The following is a 23,849-nucleotide window of genomic DNA, read 5'->3' as shown; positions in this document are numbered from 1 at the left end:
AATAAGGAAACCCAGGGAACTCACATCTGTGTTGTTTCTCAAATCCTGAGGTATCTAGGCAGCCTGCCATATCCTTTCCACCTTTCAGAGTTTTCCTATACTTGCTTGTTGTGTTATGTCCAGGGATTTTTATCTGTCAGTATATTGGAATTGAATCTCAAATGTTTCTTTGTCCTTACCAATTTATATGGCCTGGAAAGATTGTGTTAATAGGCTGTCCCTCAATCCAATTTCCTTGTTAATCAATTTTATTCCTCAACAAAGAGCTTTAAGTGTTTTTTTTTTCTATTGAAGTATAATATGCATGCAGAAAAGTACACATCGGTGAATTTTCACAAACTGAATGCATTTATTTAATTAGCACCTAGATTAAGAAACAGAACGTGACCAACATCCTCAAAGGCCTCCATTCTTACATGCTTCCAGTGACTACCCTCCCTAAGGTAACTATTAAATTGTCTCCTAATAATATAGACTAGTTTTCCCTATTCTCTTTTGTGTCTGGATATTTTTGTTCGACACTATGTTCATGAGATCCATCTGTTCTATTGTGAGTAGTTGTAATTTGTTCATTCTCATTGCTATACAGTATTATATTTTGTAAATAAATGCCACAATTAAGTAATCCATTCTACTCTTGATGGGCATTTGGGTGTTGTATTGGGATTTTCCAGAGAAACAGACCCAATAGGGTATGTGTGTGTGTGTGTGTGAAGAAATTTATTATAAGGAATTGGCTGACATGCTTATGGAGGCTGGCAAATTCCAAAATCTGCAGAGTAAGTCAGCAAGCTGGAGACCCAAGAAAGCCAAAAGTGTAGTTCCAGTCCAAAGGCTGGCAGCCTTAAGACCCAGGAAAAGCCAATGTTTCAGTTTGAATCTGAAGGCAGGAAAAAAGCCAGTGTCCCAGTTTTAAGACTGTCATGCCGGAAGAATTCTTTCTTACTTGGGGGCAGGCCAGCCTTTTTTTTTTTCTATTTAAGCCTTCAACTGATTGGATGAGGCCCACCCACATTAGGGAGAATAATTTGCTCTACTCGGTCTACTGATTTAAATGTCAATCTCATCTAAAAACATTCTCACAGGAACACCCAGACCAGTGTTTGACCAGATATCTGGGTATCTTGTGGCCCAGTCAAGTTGACATATAAAATTAACCATTACAGTTATTTTCTAGTTTGGCCTATTATGAGTATGTTGCTATGAACATTCTTGAATATGTCTTTAGGTGAACATATGTGTACATTTTTGTTGAGTATATATCTAGGAGTGAAATCACTATGTCATAGTATGAGCATGTATTCAGCTTTAGTAAATATAGCTTAGGAGTTCTCCAAAATGGATATGTAAATCAACACTCCCATCAGTAGCATATGAGAGTTCTGGTTGCTCCATATACCATACCACTTGGCATTTTTTATATTTTTCATTTTAGTCATTCTGATGAGTGTGTATACGCATTACATTATGCATCAGTTTGCATTTCTCTGATAAAGAAGTTGAGTAACTTTTGATGTCTATTGGCCCTTTTGTTATCCTTTTTTAAAAAGTGTTCAAGTACTTTGCCCATTTTCCTATTATGTTGTCTGTCTCTTTCTTAGAAATGTATAAGAATTCTTTATATAATCTGACTAGGAGTCTTTTGTTGGATATATGTATAGTAAATATCATCTTCCAGGCTGTGGTTTGCCTTTTACTCTCTTAATGGCAGCTTTTGATATACAGAAGTTCTTAATTTCTATGTAGTGCATTTTATCATTTTTTTCCTTTTATGTGCAGTCTTTTTTTGCCTTGCTTAGGAAGTTTTAGGGCTCTTATTTTAACATTTCCTTCTCTTTCCCAGAACAATGGTTGCTCAAGAAGGAGTGAGGTGGTAGAAGAGGAAGGAGTGGGAGGCTGGGTCAGGTGGTATTCAAGCTCATCCTTGCATTATTCCTGAAGCCACAACGGCCTCTAAACTGAGAGCTTTGTGCTAAATCAACCGTACCTTGTTCAACTTCGCCCCCACGCATGGTGATTTTTCCTTTTAATGGCAGTGCTGTGGTTCCTTATAAAGTCTATTAATCTCTTCCATCCCCATTTCATGAGATATGTCTGTATATGTCTAAACCTCCGTTTCTGTACAGAGTTCCAGAGTTCTTTCCCATTGAACTCCTGGAATGTAGGCCAATGATGAAATGGCATATGTGTTTAGGGGTTCTTGAGCATACCCTTAAAGTTAAAAAAAAAAAAACTTTCTTCAGTCCAGGTCATTGAGGACTTTGGGTGTGCTGCCTAATTGCACAAGCTACCATATTTAAGTGTCAGCCCCAGGCCAACCAAGACACCCCCACACACATATTGTTGTCATGCTGTTTTCAAATTATCTTTTTGTTGTTTAAATGAAAGCATAAGCAGCTCTCTTAAGCTAACACTTTGGATTTGACAGTTCTAGAAATGACAATTGATGTATTGGTCTAATTAGGGAATAAGATGGAAAAGCATTATGATGGAAATATTTCAGTAATTATGACTAAATATTAAGAGTTCCCAACTTGCCAGTGATCCTTAGTAAAGAACTAAAAGTTTGGAATGAGGTGAGAATGAAAGAACAAATTCATATAAAAAGGGAAAGAGAATGAGAGAAGAGAAAAAGAGGGTGTAGAAGAATAATACCAAATCTAAATTGTGTTCTAAAAGATCCTTTAAAAATATTTGGAAATTGGAGTGTAATTTTCTCGGGAAGAAAAAAAGTTAGACAAAGTTGTATAGTATCTAGAGTAGCCTACAGAAGTTTACTTAGCCCACAATGTGGCAGCAATAGAAGCATGTCTTGCCCTTAGTTCCCAATTCCCCCAAGATGTCTGCATCCCAGTCCTTGCGCATAAACTCAGCTCAGCTCAGCTGAGCTTGAGCTTCATAGAGACCTGAACCCAGACAGCAGGAAAGAGGAGGAAGGTGACTTGGGCCTGAGGTGTCCCCAGATCTGCTCTGAATAGTGGGAGGGGTGCCATGGGTCCCTCAGCAACATGGGTGAGGGACGCAGGAAACCAGCTGTCACTGCTTGGCCAGGCAGCTATGGCAGCAGCATGGGTGTCAGCAGCTACCTGGAGGCTGTTTGGAAAGTGTCACCTATTTGGCACTTCTCTGAAGTCTTGATCTAGTTTGAAAGGACTGAGCATCTAAATTAAATCAGAGCTGACAGACACTGTGATGCCTCTAGTTTATTAATTCTATGGTGATTTAAAGCAAATTTACCAAAAGTCTTAATTAGATTCTTGAAATTCCAAAAGCACTAGGCAAAAACTCAGTCTTGGCAAAAACATGTTAGTCCCACCCACATCCCCTTCTGCACGCCCAGCTGCCAAATTGCTTAAATCTCTAAATAATTGGTTTCTAGATGAAATAAATTAAGCTCATTCATTTGTACTTAAGTTTCAAAGACTTAACTGCACATCCTTGCTCCCAAAGTTTATCAGCAAAACTGTAGTACAGTGTGTTTGATGTTATACACACACACACACACACACACACACACACACACACACACACATAAACACAGTTAGTAAAATGGATTTTTAAAATGATGTGTGAATGTCAGAAAAAACCAGATCAGTAAGTACTGAAAAGCCTATCATAAAATTGAAGTTACTTTCACCACCAAGTGCCTGTTTCACGGGGCGCCGGTTTCTTCATCTGTAAACTCAACCTTGAGTGGTGGGACAGAGCCCAGTGAAAACATAGGCCTAGGTCTGATACCTCATTGAAATTGCCAGAAATCACTTATGAAGCAATCTGTGGTGTGGGATTTTCTCTTTCTCATTCTTCCTCATGATCTTGAAAGGCAACAATCGTGTGGATATGGAAAATGCCACACTAAACTGAGATTTTTCTATAGAGAAGCTAGGGAAAACAGCTGTTGTCACATTGAAACAGCTGTATATTGTATCTATAGTTGGATTCTCAGCTGTTTTATGAGAACCCGCCTGCCTTTTCCAATGATAAAATCTTATTAAAGGAAAACATTGTGGGAAATTCCATAGTTTTGTGTCATTATCAGAGACGAAGTTCTTTCGAGTGATCTTTAAAGATGAGTGTGTTACAGCTATTCAACTGATGAAATTAGTCTCAACGTGCTATAGTAATCTCTCCTGCTTGTGCTTATTCTCATTCTTTGGAGTGAATTAGGTGGAGACTCAGAGACATTAAATGAACAAGGAGAAGAGAAGATTCTGGATGTGACATAAGCTCTGCATGCACTAAGTATGGGGAGTTTTCTACCATCTGCTTTGGGGCTGGGTAGGGAATCTCCAAAATTTTACCTTCAGATTAGTTCGGTGCCATAAGAAATTGCAAATTCTATAAGGAAGAGGATTACCTGGCTGGAGGTCCGTTACGGAGAGGGTTGTCATGGCCAAAATATCCCTCTGGGTATTTCTTGACCTCAGTGGAATCAGAAGCATCAAAATATTAACATATACTGGCTATCACTACTCTTAAGCAGACTCAAAGAATAGCTTACACCAAGAATAAGTTTATGGCAACTGGAAGACAGTCACTATATCTCCCTGTTAAAAATAAGAAATATTGCCTAAAGAGATATAAACCATTGCGTGCTAAAAGACATTCCAATTTCTTTTTCAAAAGATAAAAATCTTTATGCTGGATGTTTCATTAATAATAGATAAATTGGATCTCCCGTGGGCCCCTGAAAAACACTATGTCTTTTATTTTACAGTAAGCATTTTTAATCTAGGACCCGCAAATGGGCACCAGGAGGGCCCTTAAACCTGACGCTGTGTGTAGGATTTTGTGCATTTTTATGGGATGAAGTCCATAGATCTCAAGATTTGTAAAAGGTTCATAATATAAAATGGTTAGGAATCACCAAAAAGTTCTTTTCCAGTGTGTTCATTGCTTCATTATTCTTCATAATCCATCCCTCTTACTGTAAAAATATTCCATTTTAGGGAGGGCTCAGTGACTTGCCCAATCAATTGGTGGACAAAATATGGACACAGAACCTGGTCTTTCTCAGAAGAATGAAATAAGACTCACTAAAGCTTTACTAGTTCTTTTTTAAAAATTATTTTTACTCATATAAGCAATAGAGGCAAATAATATAAACTGCAAAAAAAAAAAGTATTAGAGTGAGAAACAAGGCTCCCTCTCAAAAGCTTCCCCCAGACACCTAATCCAGAGTTTCTTGCGTACTGTTGTGTTATTCTACCCATATGCAGGCAAATAAATATGTGTACATATTTTTACAGAAAACGCAGCATAATTTACTCAGTGAATTTCCTTTCTTTTTAAAAGTATATCTTTGAGGGGCACCTGGGTGGCTCAGTCGTTAAGCATCTGCCTTCGGCTCAGGTCATGATCCCAGGGTCCTGGGATCAAGCCCCACAACGGGCTTCTTGCTCAGCGGGGAGCCTGCTTCTCCCTCTCCCACTCCCCCTGCTTGTGTTCCCTCTCTCAATGTGTCTCTCTGTCAAATAAATAAATAAAATCTTTAAAAATAATAATAAAAAATTAAAATTAAAATAATAAAATATAAAATAAAATAAAAGTATATCTTCAAAAAGGTGCTTGATATCACTAATCATCAGGGAAATGCAAATCAAAACCACAATGACATCCTCTCACACCTCTTAGAATGGCTATCATCAAAAGGACAAGAGGTAACAAGTTGGTGAGGGTGTGGAGAAAATAGAATCCTTGTGCACTCTCACTGGGAATGTAAATTGGTGCAACTACTATGGAAAACAGTATGGGGGCGCCTCAAAAAATTAAAAATAGAACTACCATATGATTCAGCAGTTCTACTTCTGGGTATTTATCTGAAGGAATTGAAATCAGGATCTCAAAGAAATATCTGCACTCTCATGTTCACTGCAGCATTATTCACAATAACCAAAACATGCAAACAACCTAAGTGTCTAGCAACAGATCAACAGATAAAAAATATGTGAGATATATATATCTATCTATAGATAGATATAGATAGATAGGTAGATAGTGGAATATTATTTAGCCATGAGAAAGAAGGAAACCCTGTCATTTGCAACAACTTGGATGAAATTTGAAGGTGTCAGGCTAAGTGAAAGAAATCGGAGAAAGACAATAAATGCTGTATGGTATCACCGATATGTGGATCTAAAAAAGCTGGAGTCAAAGAAACAAAGACTAGAGTGGTGGGTGGTTACCAGGGGCTGGGTGTGGGAGAAATGGGGAGATATTGGTCAAGAGGTACAGATTTCCAGAGGCGCCTGGGTGGCTTAGTCGGTTGAGTGTCCAACTCTTGATTTTGGCGCAGGTCATGATCTCAGGGTCGTGAGATTGAACCCCATGTTGGACTCTGTGCTGGATGTGGAGCCTGCTTAAGAATCTCTCTCTCTCTCTCTCTTTCCCTCTCTTAAAAAAAAAAAGGAGATACAAATTTCCATTTATAGGATTGACAGGTTCTGGGGATCTAATAGCTAATAATAATGTATTATATACTTGAAAGTTGCTAAGAGAGTAGATCTTAAATGTTCTTACTACAAAAAAGAAACTGTAATTATGTTACAGAATGGAGGTGTTAGCTAATACTAATGGTGGTGATCATATTGCAATATATAAATGTATCAAATTAACATGTTGTAGGCCTTCAACATATATAATGTTATACGTCTATCCTATCTCAATAAGGCTGGGGGGTAGGGAGTGTATCTTAGAAATCTTTCCATATCCATACATATATGAATCTTCGTTCTTTTTTAATGGTGGCAGAACATTTCTTTATGGATGTATCATACTTTCTTTGACCAATTCCCTACTGATGGATATTTTCATTGTTTCCAATCTTTTGCTAATTCAAATAAAGTACTAATGAGTATCTTGAATATATGTCATTTTGCCTGTTTGGTGTGCAGGTCAGATAAAGTCTTAGAAGGTAATGGTTGGTTATGTGCTGGATGATTTTGTTACATATTCTCAAATTTCCATTCATAGAGGTTTAACTAGTTGTCCTTCTGCTAGCAATGTATAAGAGAGAGTATGAGTTTTCCTGCTCTCATCTTCAACAATGTTGCTGTGCTTGGACAAACTAATGGATTGGCAATGATGTTTTAGTTTTAATTTATAGTTCTCTTGTTATGACCTAATTTTTTATTCAAAATCTGATCATACTCCAGAGTTCCATGTAGAACTCAGTACTAAAGTGCTGATACAAGGACTGAATCCATAGCAATGTCATTTCAGCGCTCTGTTACCAAGAGCAGAAGTCTTTGGAGACAAGGAAAGCCAGGCAAGAGAGTGCAGATTTTTTTCAACTATACTCCACTGAAACCCCATCAATAGTATCATCAACACAGATGAAGGGCTGCATCATTACTGCTGAGAAGGTATCTTTTTTTAAGATTTTACTTATTTATTTGAGAGAGAGAGTGAGAGAGAGATCACGAGCAGGGGGGAAGGGTAGAGGGAGAAGCAGACTCCCCACTGAGCAGGGAGCCCGATGCAAGACCCTGGGATCATGACCTGAGCCAAAGGCAGATGCTTAACCAACTGAGCCACCCAGGCACCCAAAGAAGGTATTTAAAGAGATAACTAATTTAATCTATGCCTCACTCGAGGGTGGTGTTTATGAGTGAAAACGGATGAGATGCACAGATTCTGTTCCATTTGGCATATAGTCATTTAATCTCGTGCATTTTGTGCTCTCATATGCTAGTGACACCACCATTACCAACAACAAAACAAAAACCCATGTTAAAATATGAGCCATTTTAAGTAGATGTTAGAAATTTAAGTGTAGCTTCACAATTAAAAAGAAAATTATTGTTTCTTTCTTTATTGTCCTCTTTTCTGGGGTGTTAAAAATATTATTAAGTCCGGGGGCACCTGGGTGGCTCAGTCGGTTAAGTGTCTGAATCTTGCTTTCAGCTCGGGTCATGATCTCAGGGTCGTGTGACTAAGGCCCGCACTGGGCTCCACACTCAGTGGGGAGTCGGCTTGAGATTCTCTCTGCCCTGCCCCACCTGGGCAATATTTTTACTTATGTGATAAATATGGTACAGCTATAAATGAATTCAAGTCTGAAAAAAGACACTTGAAATGATACTTGTATGTGCACTATAATATTTAATTAATTTTTTAAATATTTCATTTATTTATTTGACAGAGAGAGAGAGAGAGAGAGCACAAGCAGGGGGAGTGGCAGAGGGAAAGGGAGAATCAGGCTCCCCACTGAGCAGGGAGCCCAACGTTGGACTTGATCCCAGGACCCTGAGATCATGACCTGAGCCGAAGGCAGACGCTTAACCCACTGAGCCACTCAGGCACCCCTGTTTAATTTAGACCAATATCTGGAGAAGTCAAAAATGAATACTCATAATTATTATACCCAATTTATTTTTATGACACCAATTAAGAAGAAATGAGGTAATTAAAAGAATCTGCACCTGAAATAAATATAATAATCCCAGACAATCCTTTAAACCAGAGAGGACCTGGGTGGGGTTTCCTTTATTATTAGCTAATGTTAATTTCTCTGTATAGTCATTAATTATTGGGAAAATTTGTCAATATTTAAGATCTATCAGAAAAAGAAAACTGTCAGATGGAAAAAAATCTCAGTACATTTACTCCACGACTAAAATATGTATGTATGTGTGCCTATCTCTCCCTTTCTCCCCACCCACAAATATATAGGTAGTTATCATGTACTTTTAATAGGATTGACATTTATATTCCCTGAAAATAGTCATTCAGCAGTTTAGATGGCATAAATATAGTACATTGCCATTATAGGTGACATTTACTCTAACATACAGATTAGACTCTGGCTACTCAAAATTTATTCTGATTAATCTAGAACTCTGTTAAATTCAGCTAAATAGTTTCTTGAATGTTTTGAGGCACTAGCAGCACATTCATGTTTTCCTCTAATGGTTAATACTTTATAGAGAGAGTGTACAGCTATGTTCTTCATGAAAGTAACTTATTTATCATTTCAGTGATATGTTTCCAGGGACAAAATTCAGCAGAGAATATCATTGTATGAAATTAGTCAGAAAATGAAAAAGCTAACTATGCCTTCTGAGGAACCCACTTAAAATGATTCAGTGGTGTTTTTCAGTGTTCTAAGGCTAAAGGAAGTTTCAAGTTGTAACCATTTTTTGGGAACTTCCAATGTATTAAGTAGCAGATTGGAGAAACATTAGAAATGAGAACAATACATTTTTTAAAAGATATTAGATCCATTTATGACACCCATTTCCTATCACTCTTAGAAAGTAATGTTAAAAATGAAAACATGGTGCATCTGAGTAGTTTATTAGATTAATTTGGAATCTGTAGATGCTGACTTTCATGTTTGGCATATGTAAAATATGTCCAAATTAATGAATACATATTGTGACCCCACAACATGCAAAAAAAAGGGGGGGTCAAACAAACAAACAAAAATACAAAAACCTATCTGTTTCCCTAAAAAGGCTTATAATTTAGTTTGGAAAGGTCCCAAGGAAACAAGAATCCGTTCATTGAAATAGCAATTAGGCAACACTGAAAGAGAGTAAGCAACCATCACCACTGAAGCATCAAAAATCTTAGGCCAAAAATGACTAAAAATTGCATTTACTTATAAGACCTTCTGCACCTAGTGAAAATCTCACAGGGTGAGAAGCTTTCACAGGTGCACTGAAACTAGCTAATACCAGCTGCAAATTTTAAATTTTTAAATTTCCAGGAACTTTTTGAGATGGTTGTGAAAGACATTTTTAAAACTTAAATTATATAAACTTACAGTTAAATTATGTACAAAAGAAACAAATACTTGAAACTCATCCCTTCCTTTTCTTTCTTCAGTAAATGTTTTTATTATTGATTTTCCTTTTTTTTAAGATTTTATATATTTATTTGACAGAGAGAGAGAGAGCACAAGCGGAGGGAGCCGCAGAGGGAGAGGGAGAAGCAGACTCCCAGCTGAGCAGGGAGCCCGATGCGGGGCTCGATCCCAGGACCCTGGGATCAAGCCCTGAGTGAGCCAAAGGCAGACGTTTAACTGAATGAGCCACCCAGGTGCCCCTATTATCTGTTTTCTGAAGTTGTTAACAGCTACTGTATCTGCAGGATGGACAGACTATGTAATGGCAGCCACCATGTATCTCTTCCCAGCTCTGCATTCAGTCATGTGAGCCCTGCAGCTTAAAATCAGCCATGGCGGGGGTGGGGGGGGCACCTGGGTGGCTCAGTTGGTTAAGCGTCTGCCTTCGGCTGGGGTCTATGGTCCCAGGGTCCTGGGATCGAGCCCCACATCGGGCTCCCTGCTCAGCGGGAGGACTGCTTCTCCCACTCCCCCTGCCTGTGTTCCCTCTCTCTCTGTCTCTCTGTCAAATAAATAAATAAATAAGTAAAAATCAGCCATGGGGAGAATATTAATACCATGGAAATAGGCAAATGCTGCAAATCACTGCTTTTGGTTTCAGAGAGCCAGTTGCTAAACATTCATCAACACACCATGGCTCATATAGCACATTAGGCTGGAATTCTAGATCTGAGGAACCCTTGAGGATTAGATACAAAATACCTCATCAAGCAGGTGAGTAGGGTGTCTCTAGACGTGCTTTGCAAAAAAAAAAAAAAATGGGGGGAAGAAAGGTAGTACTCCAGATGAGTTAGTCAAGCCTCATGATGACTTCATATCCTAGGGTATTATATTTCTGGTAATTGTGATGGTAAATGGTGTGTCCTCTTAGGGTCATATCCCAGTGATCGGGTCCTCCATCTCTATCAGGAGATGCCAGGAGTTTTCTCCAGAAACCCAGGGATCTGTACTGAGATTCTCTGCTGGGGGATTACTATAAACTCCACATGATTTTTCCCACTAGTACCTCTATGGTACCTCTGGTACCATAAGGTCTCCTAGCTCACATGGTTTGAACAGTGCTGTTTACATCATAGCCTGGACCTGCTACGGAGCTTTTTTTCCTGCTTTGTGCCCTACTTAGAGCTGGCAGAATTTAGTGTCACCCCAGTATATGGGTCATAGCACTATTCAAAGATGGGAGTCCTTTTTTTTAATCCAGGTACCTCCAGAGCCCTAAGAGACTTGTGGGGGGACGTGCTTCTTTGTGGTGAGAAGAAAAAAATTCAAAAATGTTTATTGTTGAGGGGAGGTGCTGACATACCCTGGACCACTGAAGCCCCCAAGTTGTTGTTAATTGTGCGGCGGTCCTTCGAATTTTCATAGGGTTTATCTCTCACTTTCTGGAGTGTGTGTGTCTTAACATTGGAAATGTTGCAGGCGTGCTTTCCTTTGAGCCAGTTAGATCAGCATGATGTTATCAATAGAATGGACCATTATGGTGCTCTGTAGGATGTGTAGCTGAGCTAGTTCTCTTCGGACTGTTTTATGAAAGAGCACAGGAGAATTAACATATCCCTGGAGCAAGACTGTAAATGTATTCTGTTGTATGTTCCCAGTGAATAAAAGCTGTTTCTGATAAAAACTGAAAAATAATGCAATCTCCAGATCAACAGCCACATAGCATGCACCTGAGATCGTGCTCGGTTGATGTAGCAAAGATACCATCCCTGGCACAAGCAGCTGAAATTGGGGCTACTGCTTGGTTTGCAACAGCCCACTTCTGTCTTCCTGGGTTTGTCAAGGTTTGACAAGGACCACGCTGGTTACCCAAATGAAGATAGGTTGAAGACTATCTCCCCTGCATTCTTTAGGGTGGCATTAGTGCCTGCCATTTCCGCTAAGATTAAATATTGGGTTTTGTTTACTATTTCTGTTGGGCAAGAGGGCAATTTTAAAGATTTATTTATTTATTTATTTGAGAAGGAGAATGAGAGAGAGAGAGAGAGAGAACATGAGAGGGGGGAGGGTCAGAGGGAGAAGCAGACTCCCCGCTGAGCAGGGAGCCTGATGTGGGACTCGATCCCGGGACTCCAGGATCATGACCTGAGCCGAAGGCAGTTGCTCAACCAACTGAGCCACCCAGGCGCCCCAAGAGGGCAATTTTAGAGGCTTCCACATGGCCTTCGCCACTCTGATAGCTCTCATCTTGGTGCTTGTGCTAACTACTAAGGGTGTCCATCTCAATGATACATTTCAGGGTCAAGGAAATGACAACTGGGTGGGTCTGTAGATCCAGTGAAACCACTGTGATCCAGACCTGAACCACGACTCCATATACTGCCTGGCTCTCATTTCCTCCCACTCTCATAGAGGGTTCAGAATGATGCTTCAGGCATTCAGATATCAACATCAACTTGGATTCTGTGCCCAACAGTTCTCAAAATGTTTGGATACCACCCCTTCTTTAGCGTACAGTTACTCAAGCAAATAGCTGTGGATCCCTCTTGGAATGGACTGGGGTAATCATTACTGGTGTACTTACCATAGTGTTGCAGGGTCCTTCCTTCTAGTGACTTGCCTTTCTTGCAGTCAGTAAGTTCAGGTTCCAAAAACTGACTCAAGTCCGGGAACTGGGCAAGAAACAGGGACTTTATTGGCATAACTGTGCTCAGCCACCTGATCCTCTGTCCTTGATTTCACCTGATTTTATGAATTGAGTTGCTACCTTCTATTTTTCCCCTAGTAATGCCATGTCCTGGTAAACGTCTCCATTACTCTTTGAAGGTCAGGGTCACCTGGCTTTTAAACTTGCTGCTTATTACTGTAATTATATCAACCTGGCTACTGATGGTTAGAGCCCAGCTACCTGGATTCTAATGTATCAGGGTATTATATTTCTGGTAATTGTGATGGTAAATGGTGTGTCCTCTTCGTCCTCTCAATAAATACAGGCCTCCAGTGGGTTTTCTGGACTTACATAGTTATCCACTCTGGCATTCCCACTTCTGTCACATATCTTCCACCACCTGCCGTTGGAATTCTGGCATCTCTACCTAACTTAAGGAGAATCATTGCTTTGTCCATGTGTGGAAAAAGAACCATCCTTGGGGGCGCCTGGGTGGCTCAGTGGGTTAAGCGTCTGCCTTTGGCTCAGGTCAGGGTCCTGACCTGATCCCTGACCAGGATCTCAGGGTCCTGGGATCGAGCCCTGCGTCGGGCTCCCTGCTCAGCAGAGAGCCTGCTTCTCCCTTTCCCTCTGCCCCTTCCCCCGCTCGTTCTCTCTCTCTCTCTCAAATGAATGAATAAAATCTTTAAAAAGAGAGAGAGAGAAAGAGAGAACCATCCTTGAAGTCTTTGCCAAGGAGTCAAATCCTGTTACCTGGAAGAATGCTTCCAAATCACTAAACTCTCCCTTATCCAGCTTCCCCCACTTAGTCACTAGTGCCCTCAGAATCCAGTCTCACACATATTCCCCCAACTCGGGCCAGTGCATATCGGCCAGGAAAGGCAGCTCCTTTGAGGTAGAGCTCCTTTCCTACTATAGCGGTGGGAAACTTTTTCTTTCTTCCCTTCTAGATTTTTTGGCCGGTCTAATAATTAAATTGATATAGGACAGATTAATGGGAGAAAAACACTTAGAAACACGTGTACCTCCTGTATACAAGGGGGAGACCCAGGAAAACTGAGTAATTCCCCACATCGCTGAAGCCACCACCTTAAATACCATCCTCAGCTAAAGGCAGAAGATGTTGGGGGCAGGGGAGGTGTCAGTCATGGGAGGTTGTAAGGCAAAGCACAGTAAACAAGAGTATGGTTGTTATACAGATTTAGGTTAGGTCTTTCCACTGATAAAAGTTTCTAGAGATTTAGAGTCATCCCTCCCCAGACCACCACCACCATCTTCCTGGTACAGTCAGAAAGACAGCTTTATAAGAGGAGATTTTCCTTATACTTGTAAATGTCTCTTACAGAAGGGTAACTTCTACTGGTTTTGAAGCTCTTTGGGCTTCTCTTTTGTCTACAGTTTCTTTAAAAAAAAAAAAAAAAACTTAAAAAATCAATATACCAGAGGCATATCTTCGGATGGCAAAATGTGCTCCCTTTCACTACCTTATCAGGCCAGCATTTCCTTGGCCAAGCCATGATGTGTCTCAACCCTAGTTATTGGCCTAGTGACCAGAAGGGGGCTGAGCACAGATCCTGGGGGGTGAGGAAGATGGGTGGTCACATGCCTTAATGTTGCAGAAGCCTCTGCATCATCTTCAAGCAAGTAGGGAGAATTAGCTTTTTATAGGAAAAAGAGGCTGGAACATTCAGGAGAATCTGGAGATTTAAGATGTTGAGCATATCAACCCAGTTGTCTTCATCCTTCATGTCAGAGTTCTATTCTTTTCCAACAAAGATCATGAACTTGGCATAATAGATCTTATTTTTATTTTTTTTTAAGATTTTATTTATTTATTGGAGAGAGAGAGAGAGAGAGAGAGAGAGAGAGAGAGAGAGAGAGCATGCACAGGCAAGGGGGAGGGGCAGAGGGAGAGAAAGAAGCAGACTCCCTGTTGAGCAGGGAGCCCAATGAGTGATTCGATCCCTTGACCCTGGGATCATGACCTGGGCTGAAGGCAGATGCTTAACCAAATGAGCCACCCTGGCGCCCCAGATCTTATTTTTAAAGTTTATCTTCTTTGGAGCTCTGTTACTCTTACAATGAAGTCCTAGGCCTGTTCTTCAGTTTCCACCCAATTCCGTCCTTATGGAAGAAGACTTTACCTACCTCCATTTTGACCTCAGTCTGTACTTTCTAATTGATTCAGTTCTTTCCAGCTTATCTCTGAACTCAGGCAAAAGACCCTGTGAGCAACACATCCCCTGATGGGAACTGAACTACCCCTTCAAGCAATAGGGACGGCGCTGAGCCTGTGATTGACCCCAAGACAATGATCGACCTGACCTTCACCGCCCACCTGCAGTACCCACATGTGGCGTCTCAATGGGGTGTCTCTCGATTGGTTAGGGGTCCCCAAATGTGGGGTGACAATCGGGTGGAAGCCAGGGGCATGGGAGGTAAGAGGATTCAGTTGAGGCAGAACAAAGGAGATAGATGTTTATCCAGTACACCACCAGGGACCAGCGGGCCGAACAGCAAAGGAAACACTGTCTACAACCAGGTGGCGGGGGCGGGGGCGGACTGTTCTTAAAGGGGGAAAATAAGGAGGTATGGTAACTTTGAGGAGGCTTTGGTAACTGTGCCTGGTTGTAAGTAGCCCATGGTTGAGTTAGGGCCTATGGATATCTTGAGGTGGGTCGCCTGATGGGCCTGTCTTCAGCCAGGGGGTCACTGTGGGCCCTTTCTACATTCCATCACTCCAGCCTGTTTGCCTAAAAGTGGCCTCTACACCACAACCTCTGCCCCACATTTTTCTTATATAAACCTAGAAGTATCTTTAGCACTTTGGAAACAGCCTTTAAGATGCCGGTCCGCGGTCTTCCCGGTGTTGGCCTCACTGAAATAAATTCTTTTCTTTCACCATCCCCTCTGCCTTTGGATTTTTTCAGCGGTGAGTGGCCGAACCTGGTCTGTTTGGGACCCCTGAAGCCAGCCGCTCTTGCATCCCTGCGCCCTGGGAACACTTCTAGTTATTTTTTCCTTCCTATTTCTTAAATCTGGGAATCATAGCATCAGCTAGTACATTCGTTTCCACCATTATACCGTACCATTTCACCCACAGTGAAAGGTTTAACAACCGTACTCCTACCTTGTGCCAAAGGCTCCCTACGTTTCACCGATCACCAGTGATGGAATTCCCATTGCCAGTTGGGTGGCAGGTGATCTAGTTCCTAAATGTCTCAGATCTGGCACCCACTATTATTATGGGGCAGGTACCGTGGGAAGCAGACTCCGAGACAGAGTTTGCCGTGCAATAAGATTTGGTAGAGAGGGCTTTGGGGTCAACACCCATGGAAGAGAGGGAGGAAAAAAACATTGGGAGGAGGGAGCATTTAAGCTGTGTTTTGAAGTCAGTAGAGGTCTCAGCTGACTTGACAGCTCTAAAGATAATTCTTTAAAGTTATTATGGGTTGAAGTTAGATGATCAAACCTTTATATCCCTTCTGGAATAAGTCATTAGGTGTGGGCTGCCCTGGGAAGGGGGCATGACCTTGGTCAGGGTAGCTCCTGCATCTAAGGCAATCAGTGAAGACAGCCAAGAGCTGAGGACTGTCAGCAGTACTCCCAGAGGCTGGCCATAGGTGGTGGGGAGGATTTTTTTTTTTTCCCTGAAGGAGGATCTAAGAGGCACATCACAGCATCCATCAAGCATAATAGCAAAATATCTTTGGTAGTTTCTAGATTTCCAGCTTCCAAAGAGTGCAGAACTGCCTGGAGATGGATGTGGTAAACAAATACAAATGTTGTTTAATGATCTATTAGGTTGAACCATGTGACATTGACATTTCTGTAGGCTAAATGATTGAATATTAGCAATTTCATACTGTCCAACCTAATAGAATAAAAGGGAAAGGCACGTACATTGGGCATGTGCTCATATTTAAATGTTTGTGCGTTCTAAAATTACCGATCAAATAATTTCACCTCCTACACAACCCTATACCCCACCCCCATCCTCCCCATTTTGGTTATACTCATTAAAAACCCTGCTATTAAAGCATCTGATGTCACTTACAGCCATTGATAAAGCCTCGTGAATGCAATGAGAACTTATCTACTTCTATTCACTACATCCATTCCATCTCTGAGTCTTGAAACTTGTTCCTCTTCTCACTTGCGATGCTTCTCTCTGCATTGCCCCATACCTTAACTAAACATGCTTTCCCAAACCTACCTCCTCCTTATAGCCCCTTGATGACACCACATTCATCATAGCTTCCCTGAGTTGCTTCGGCATGTAAGGCCAGTTCACCACAATCTAGGATTTTATAATGGTGTGCTATGTCTTGTGGAAGGACTCCGAGTCATGTGTGATGTGGAAATGTTGGGGTTCGGAGCAAATGGTCAAGAAAGAATTCTTGAGACATCTTCAGTGCAAAAAGGTGGTTTTATTAAAGCACAGGGACAAAACCCTTGGGCAGAAAGAGCTGCTCTGGGATGGTGAGGAGCAATTGATTACATACTTTCAAGGTTGAGAGGGAATTAGGGATAGTGTAAGTCTCCAAGGAATTTTGGAAGCAAGATTTCCAGGACCTTGGGGGGCTAGCTGTTCTTAGGAAAAGGTCATTTGCTACTGTCTAGTAAAACCTTAGTCGTGAGACCCTTCAGATGTATATCAGTGGGCCATCTGCTTGGAGGATGATTGGTAGGATATATCTCAGGGGGTAGAGATAAAGGAAGTTTCCAAAGGAAATTTTATATGTTAAAAGAGACTTACAGGATCCTGAGGGGTCGGGATAATGTTAAGGTAAGATTGCCTTTTGCCCTTAGCAAAGCATTAACATGGAGGCCCCTGAGTTCCTAGAGGAAGGTCCCTCTGCCTGTCTCAAGGACTTGTCAGTGGGCTGTAAGTTGTAAGGAAATTTAATTTTTTCTTTTGCCTGTGTTCTCCACATCAATGTGGACCACCTTTGTTTTACCAGAGATGTGAGCTCCTTGGAGGCAGAGCTGTGACACTTGAATCCTGTTTTGCCCACATCCTTAGCGCCCACATGGAACTTCATTATTGTTGTTTAAAGTTCAGGTGAACTTTAAAGACCTTTGAATATGTATATTTGCTACTTACCTATTTTAACTGTCCTTTCAAAGCTATATATACATAAATAAATTAAATCATTCATAGACACCCAAAAAGCTGAGGAATCAAGAGCCTGTCAAAGTATTCTTGGAAGGTGTGAAAAAGGTGGGATGAGAAGAAAAATTTTAAACACCCAGAAAAGCAGAGGCTATGAATCTGGTTTCCTGATTCTCCCTCCCAAGGAACTGTGCGCTTCCCTTAACACTTCTCATCATTTCGAATTACAGTTGACCTTTAAACAACACGGGTTTCAACGATGCAAGTCCACCTATATATGGATTTTTTAATAAAGCAATACAATACTGTACATGTATTTTCTCTTCCTTATGATTTTCTTAATAACATTTTCTTTTCTCCAGCTTACTTTATGGTAAGATACGGTATATTATACATATAACGTTGTCAAGGAGGAAGGCCTCTCTCTGCCCTATGGTCCTTCTAGCTGGACTTAGAATCAAATTGACATGAGGCAGATTCAGATGGGAAAATCCAATTTAATAGGCGGACATACGGGGAATCCACACAGACATAAAATTCCAAAGACAATGAGGCAAAATGAAGCTTATATGAGCTAAGTAGAGGGGTAGGGGTCGGGGAGGGAGGCCATTAGCAAGGCCATTAGTGAAAGGAGATGTTTGGAAAAACAAGGTTGCCCTATGATGCAGGTGAGTTCCTCAGGTAAAGGGGAGTCTCAGTAAATAGCACTTTTCCTAGTATAGCTCTCCTTTCCCATGCAAATTTAGGCAGTTGAGGGGCAGGGAGAGAGATTTTCCTGCATCTGCTGGGTTTTGACGACTTTTAACTCAAAATAATCTTTATGCCAAAGTGGCCTATCTTGGGGCAGGCTGCTCTGGGCTCCTACAATACACAAAATATATGTTAATCAATTGTTTGGTATCAGTAAGGCTTCCAGTCAAGAGTAGGCTATTAGTAGTTGAGGTTTGAGGGAGTCAAGAGTTATACATGGATTTTCAACCATGGAGGGGGCTTGGCGTCCTAACCCCTGCATTGTTCAAGGATCAACAGTATCTATTTATATCATTATTTAATTAGTTTCTGTCCCGCCCCAACTAATTTATAAATTCCATGAGGGCAGGGACCATATTTGATCTACTCGCCATCGTATTTCCAGTGCCTTACACAGAATAGGTGCTCCATAAATATTTATTGAAATAAGTATTAAAGGCAATAGTTTAATGGCTACCATTTGAGAAAGGGAAAACAGGACTATGCCTTCAGCTCCAGGGACTTCTTAACCACCAACGCCTGCTCCTGGTCAATGCTCCAAAATGGCTTCTTTCACCCTATCATATTTTCTCATTTGGGAATACCCCTGATATATAAACATTGCCAACCCTTAATCCTTACCACAAGAACCCATTGCTCCCTCTTCTGGGGAAATTTTTAGAGTAGAAGATTTGTTTTCATTCCAGAGGTTCTCTGCCCTCTGACTGAATCTACTACCTGGACCCACAACATCCCCCCATAATATCATTAACTCCAGCAAAACAAGTCAATCTCCTGGCAGAGGCACTCCCAAATTGACACCACAAAGTCTGAAAGCCCCCCCATCCCCAGAAAACATTTCTCCCAATTCTGCCCTGAAGATCACCCTGTGGACACACCTTCCCTAAACTACCACTCATGCTTGACTCAAATAGTGAAAGTGATCTCTTAACATTTACTACTCAATACAGAATTATCATACTCATGAGTTTATTCTCTCCTCTCTTCTCCCTCTAGTTTGCCCAACAGTTATCTCTCTTCTATTCTATTCTGGTTGTGTGTGTGTGTGTGTGGTGAATTGTGAATTGTGAAATATGAGTTTGCAGCAGAATGGAGAAAGAGAGTGTTAAAGGGAGAGAAGATAAAAATCATTTCAATATCTTTTTATTCTGCACTTACAAGTTTTCTATTGCTGCATGACAAATCACCCCAACACTTAACGGTTTCAAATAAAACTGACCATTTCTTTTGCTCACAAATCTGAAATTTGGGCGGGCCTTGCCAGGGGCATTTGTATCTGCCCTACATGGCATCGGCTGGGGCAGCTTGACTAAGGGCTGGAGGGAGGATCCACTTCCAAGATGGCTCATTCACACATGACAAGTGAGTGCTGGCTGCCATCTGGGAGCTCAGCTAGGGCTGAGGGTGGCGGGGAGGTAGGGCTGTTGGATTCCTCCTAGCGTAGTGGCTGAGTTCCAAGAGTGAACATCCCAAACCTAAATGGATTACGCTTGGTTATTATTAAAGAATTTAGCTGAAAATCCCAAGTGTTGCTTGATCCTTTCTCTGTTTTTCATTTATAACCAGCTTATTTCAAAAAAGGATTTGAGGCAGAAGCTCCCTTTATTTGAGGTAGACACCATAAGCTTAAAACACAATTCTTACACTCTGGATTCTGAGAAATAGTCTACATTTTTGAGGGGGAACAAAAGTATGCACACCATTGGGGACGGTGTGCTTGTGCATTTGCATGCTTTGTGAACACACACGTACAGGCCTGTGTATTTTTACATGTGTATACGTTATGTTTGTGCATATGTGTCTACATGTGTGTGCATATGGGAGTGTGTGTGTATATGTGCGTCTACCTATGTTGGTGAGACTGTGTCTGTGTGCGTGTAGCTTCCATGAAGATATCAGTTATTCTTGGGAGTTCTGCAGTGACTTGAAGAATTGCTGCAAGACTAAATCACGACATACTTTTGAAAAGAAAATTTAGTATGATGTGCACATTCAACGGACCTCAAATGTAATCATTTTTAAGCTACATATATGTTAGCACAAGCCATAACATTTTCTCCAATTGGCCTCTTCGTTTACAAAACTGAATAGAAGGGCTTACCTGAGCCATTATCTTTTAAATGCTATTGCTCCAAAAGTCCTGTAGATTGTCCTGATAAAATATAAGAGACACTGTAGAGGAATCCATTGAATTTCCCTCACAGTTATGATTCATGTCATAATACTTGTATTTAGGACAATCTGAGGAATGCTTCTGAAATGATTCATTTGTTCCTAGTTCAAATGAACAAAGAACGCAGCACGTTTTTTACCTTTTTATTTTAAAGCAAAGACTTAATGTTTTTAAAGAATGGACAATAACACCACTCCAACCCTGGTATCTAGTCACGCTAAACCTTATTTCTGTGGTGCATGAGGCATTTACAAACATTACCTTTGCTTATTTTTGCTTATATTTATATACGGTCACATTCACCTTTTTTGGTGTCCAATTCTATAGTTTTTTGACAAAATGCATAGAGCTGTGTAATTGTCATCAAAATCAGAATACAGAAAAGCTCCCTTACCCCCAAATACTACTTCAACCTGCCTCTTTATAGTCAAACATTCCTGCTCCCTGAACCCCTAGGAACCACTTATCTGTTCTCCCTCCCTATAGTTTTGCCTTTTCCAGAATGTTATGGAGATAAGATTTGACCATGTGGGACCTTTTGAGTCTGGCTTCCTTCACTTAGAAAAATTTATTTGAGGGGCACCTGGGTGGCTCAGTCAGTTAGGTGCTTGCCTTCAGCTTGGGTCATGGTCACAGGGTCCTGGGATTGAGCCCCACATCAGGCTCCCTGCTCAGCGGGGAGCCTGCTTCTCTCTCTCCCTCTGCGATCTCTCTCACTCTTGCTCTCTCTCAAATAAATAAATTAAATCTTAAGAAAAAAAGAAAAAGAAAAATTTATTTGAGATACACCATCTTTTTATGTGTATCTCTAGTTTGTTCATTTTTGTTGTGGAGTGAGATTTCATTTTATGGATGTACCACTGTTGGTTTATCCATTTACCTATTGAAGGGTGTTTGGGTTGTTTCTAGTTTGATGTTATTGTGAATAAAGCTGCTATAAACATCTATGTACAGGTTTTGTCTGGGTACAGATGTTTACATTTCTCTAGAGTACATAGTAAAAATTTAGGAGTGGGATTACTAGGTCATATAGTCAGTCTATTTTTAACTTTATAAGAAAACGCTAAACTGTTTTCTGGAGTGACTGTACCACTTTGCATTTCCATCAGGAATGAATGTTCCAGTTGTTCCATATCTACACTAATACTTTGTATTGTCGGTATTTTTTATTTTAGCCATTTTAATGGGTGTATAGTATTATCTCATTGTGGTTTTAATTGGCATGTCCCTAGTAACTAATGATGATCATCATATCTTTATGTGTTCATTTTCCTTCCAGTTTCTTTGGTGAAGTGTCTGCTTAAACTTTTTGCCCAGTTGTGAGGGGTTGTATGCTTTATTGTTGAATTCTGTGAGTATTGCATATTCTAGATATAAGTACTTTGTCAGACATATGATTTGCAAATGTTTTCTGCAGTCTGTAACTTGTCTTATTCTCTTAACAGTGTCTTACAAAGCAAAAGTTATAATTTTCATAAAATCTGATTTATAAATTTCTTTTTTTAAAGAAACTCACTTTATTTTTGTTATTTCTTTTATTTTTTTAAAAGATTTTATTTATTTATTTGAGGGAGAGAGAGAGCACGAGCAAGAGGAGGGGCAGAGGGAGAGGGAGAAGCAGGCTCCCCTCTGAGCAGGGAGCCCAACACCAGGCTCCATCCCAGGACCCTGAGATCATGACCTGAGCCGAAAGCAGATGCCCAACCGACTGAGCAACCCAGGTGCCCCATCAACTTTATTTTTCTTTTTCAAAATTGTTTCACCTATTCGGGTTTCCTTATAACTCAATTAAACGTTAGAATTAGTTTTAAATATCTACAAAAAATCTGGCTGAAAATTTAATTGTGAATGTGTTAAATCTGTAGATCATGGGAAAATAGACACCTCACCAATAATGAGTCTTCGGACCCATGACCATGGTATATTTTTCCGTGAATTTAGGTCTTATTTGATATTTTCATCACTGTTTTGTAGTTTTCGACATCAGATACTGCACATATCTTATAGATTTATCAGTAAATATTCCATGTTTATTGTAGCTATTTTAAATGGTATGCTTTTTAAAAATTGGAGGTTTTGTTTGTTTGTTTGTTTGTTTGTTTGTTTTTAAGATTCAGGCAACGTTTATGAGGGCTTATACTCCAGCACCAGGGAGGCACCAGGAGCAGATGTCCCTTCCCAGCCGGCTCCCTGAACAAAGGCCCACAGTTTGTAAAGGAGCTGAAGCAAAAAAAATTGGAGTTTTAATAATTCATTACTAATATACGGAAATACACTATATTTTTATATATTACACTTGTATCCTGAAACCTTGTAAATTCATTAACTACTTCCAGGAGTTTTGACTTCTATAATGTACTTTGTTTTTGATAACCTTGTAAGACATTATTTTATACATTCAAATTTCCTTTAGATTTACCCCTATTTTTTGCCATTTTCTTTGCTCTTCTTCTTACTTTATCCTTTATACTTTTTCCTAATAGAAAACTTTCTCAATTTCTTAATATAAAAATGCATCCACAGGAAGGAAGAAATAAAAAGTGTCTTTTATCACAGAGGACATGATTGTCCATGTAGAAAAAGCAAAAGAATGACAAATAAACAAACAAAAATCCTCCTGGAATTAATAAGTGAATGTAGCAAAGTTGTATACAAAAAGTCAATCCCTCTCCTACATGCTAGCAATGAACAAGTAGAATTTGAAATTAACATAATTTCACTTACATTAGTACCCCCCAAAATTAAATATTTAGGTATATCTAACAAAATATGTACAAGTTCTATATGAGGAAAACTACAAAACTCTAATGAATGAAATTAAAGAACTAAATAAATGGAGAGATATTCTGTATTCACGGATAAGAAGACTCAATATTGTCAAGATGTCATTTCTTCTAAGTTGGTCTATAGGTTTAATTCAATCCCAATCAAAATCCCAGCAAGTTATTTTGTGGATACTGGGAAGTTAATTCTAAAGTTTGTATAGACAGACAATAATCCCAGAATAACCAATATAATAATTGAAGGAGAAGAACAGAGTTGGGGGACTGACACTACCTGACTTTAAGACTTACTATAAAACTACAGTAATCAAGACAGTGTGGTACTGGCAAAAGACAGACAAGTAAACTAATGGAACAGAATAGAGAGCCCAGAAATAAACTCACGTAAGTCTAGTCAACTGATCTTTGACAGACGAGCAAAGACGATACAGTGGAGCAAAAACAGTGTTTTCAGCAAATGATGCAGAACACCTGGATATCCACAGGCAAAGAAATGAATCTAGGCAGACTTTACATCTCTCACAAAAATTAACTCAAAATGAATCACAGACCTAAACGTAAAATGCAAA

At 40.1% G+C, this 23,849-nt stretch overlaps 1 long non-coding RNA gene across 1 annotated transcript in view; it reads left to right on the top strand.

Moving 5' to 3' along the window:
• Window positions 1-23,849, top strand: part of LOC141374305 (uncharacterized) — a 29,797-nt gene that overhangs the window by 413 nt on the left and 5,535 nt on the right. Inside the window, exon 2 of the long non-coding RNA XR_012381084.1 lies at window positions 362-443. This is a non-coding gene — a long non-coding RNA (uncharacterized lncRNA). The remainder of the gene's footprint in view (window positions 1-361; window positions 444-23,849) is intronic.

Source organism: Callorhinus ursinus, unplaced genomic scaffold (genome assembly GCF_003265705.2).
Source record: "Callorhinus ursinus isolate GAN/ISIS: 27379988/994484 unplaced genomic scaffold, GSC_fseal_2.0 scaffold16, whole genome shotgun sequence".
Lineage (NCBI taxonomy): Eukaryota > Metazoa > Chordata > Mammalia > Carnivora > Otariidae > Callorhinus > Callorhinus ursinus.
Note: the sequence above shows the minus strand (reverse complement) of the source record. Positions and strands in the feature narration are given on the sequence as shown.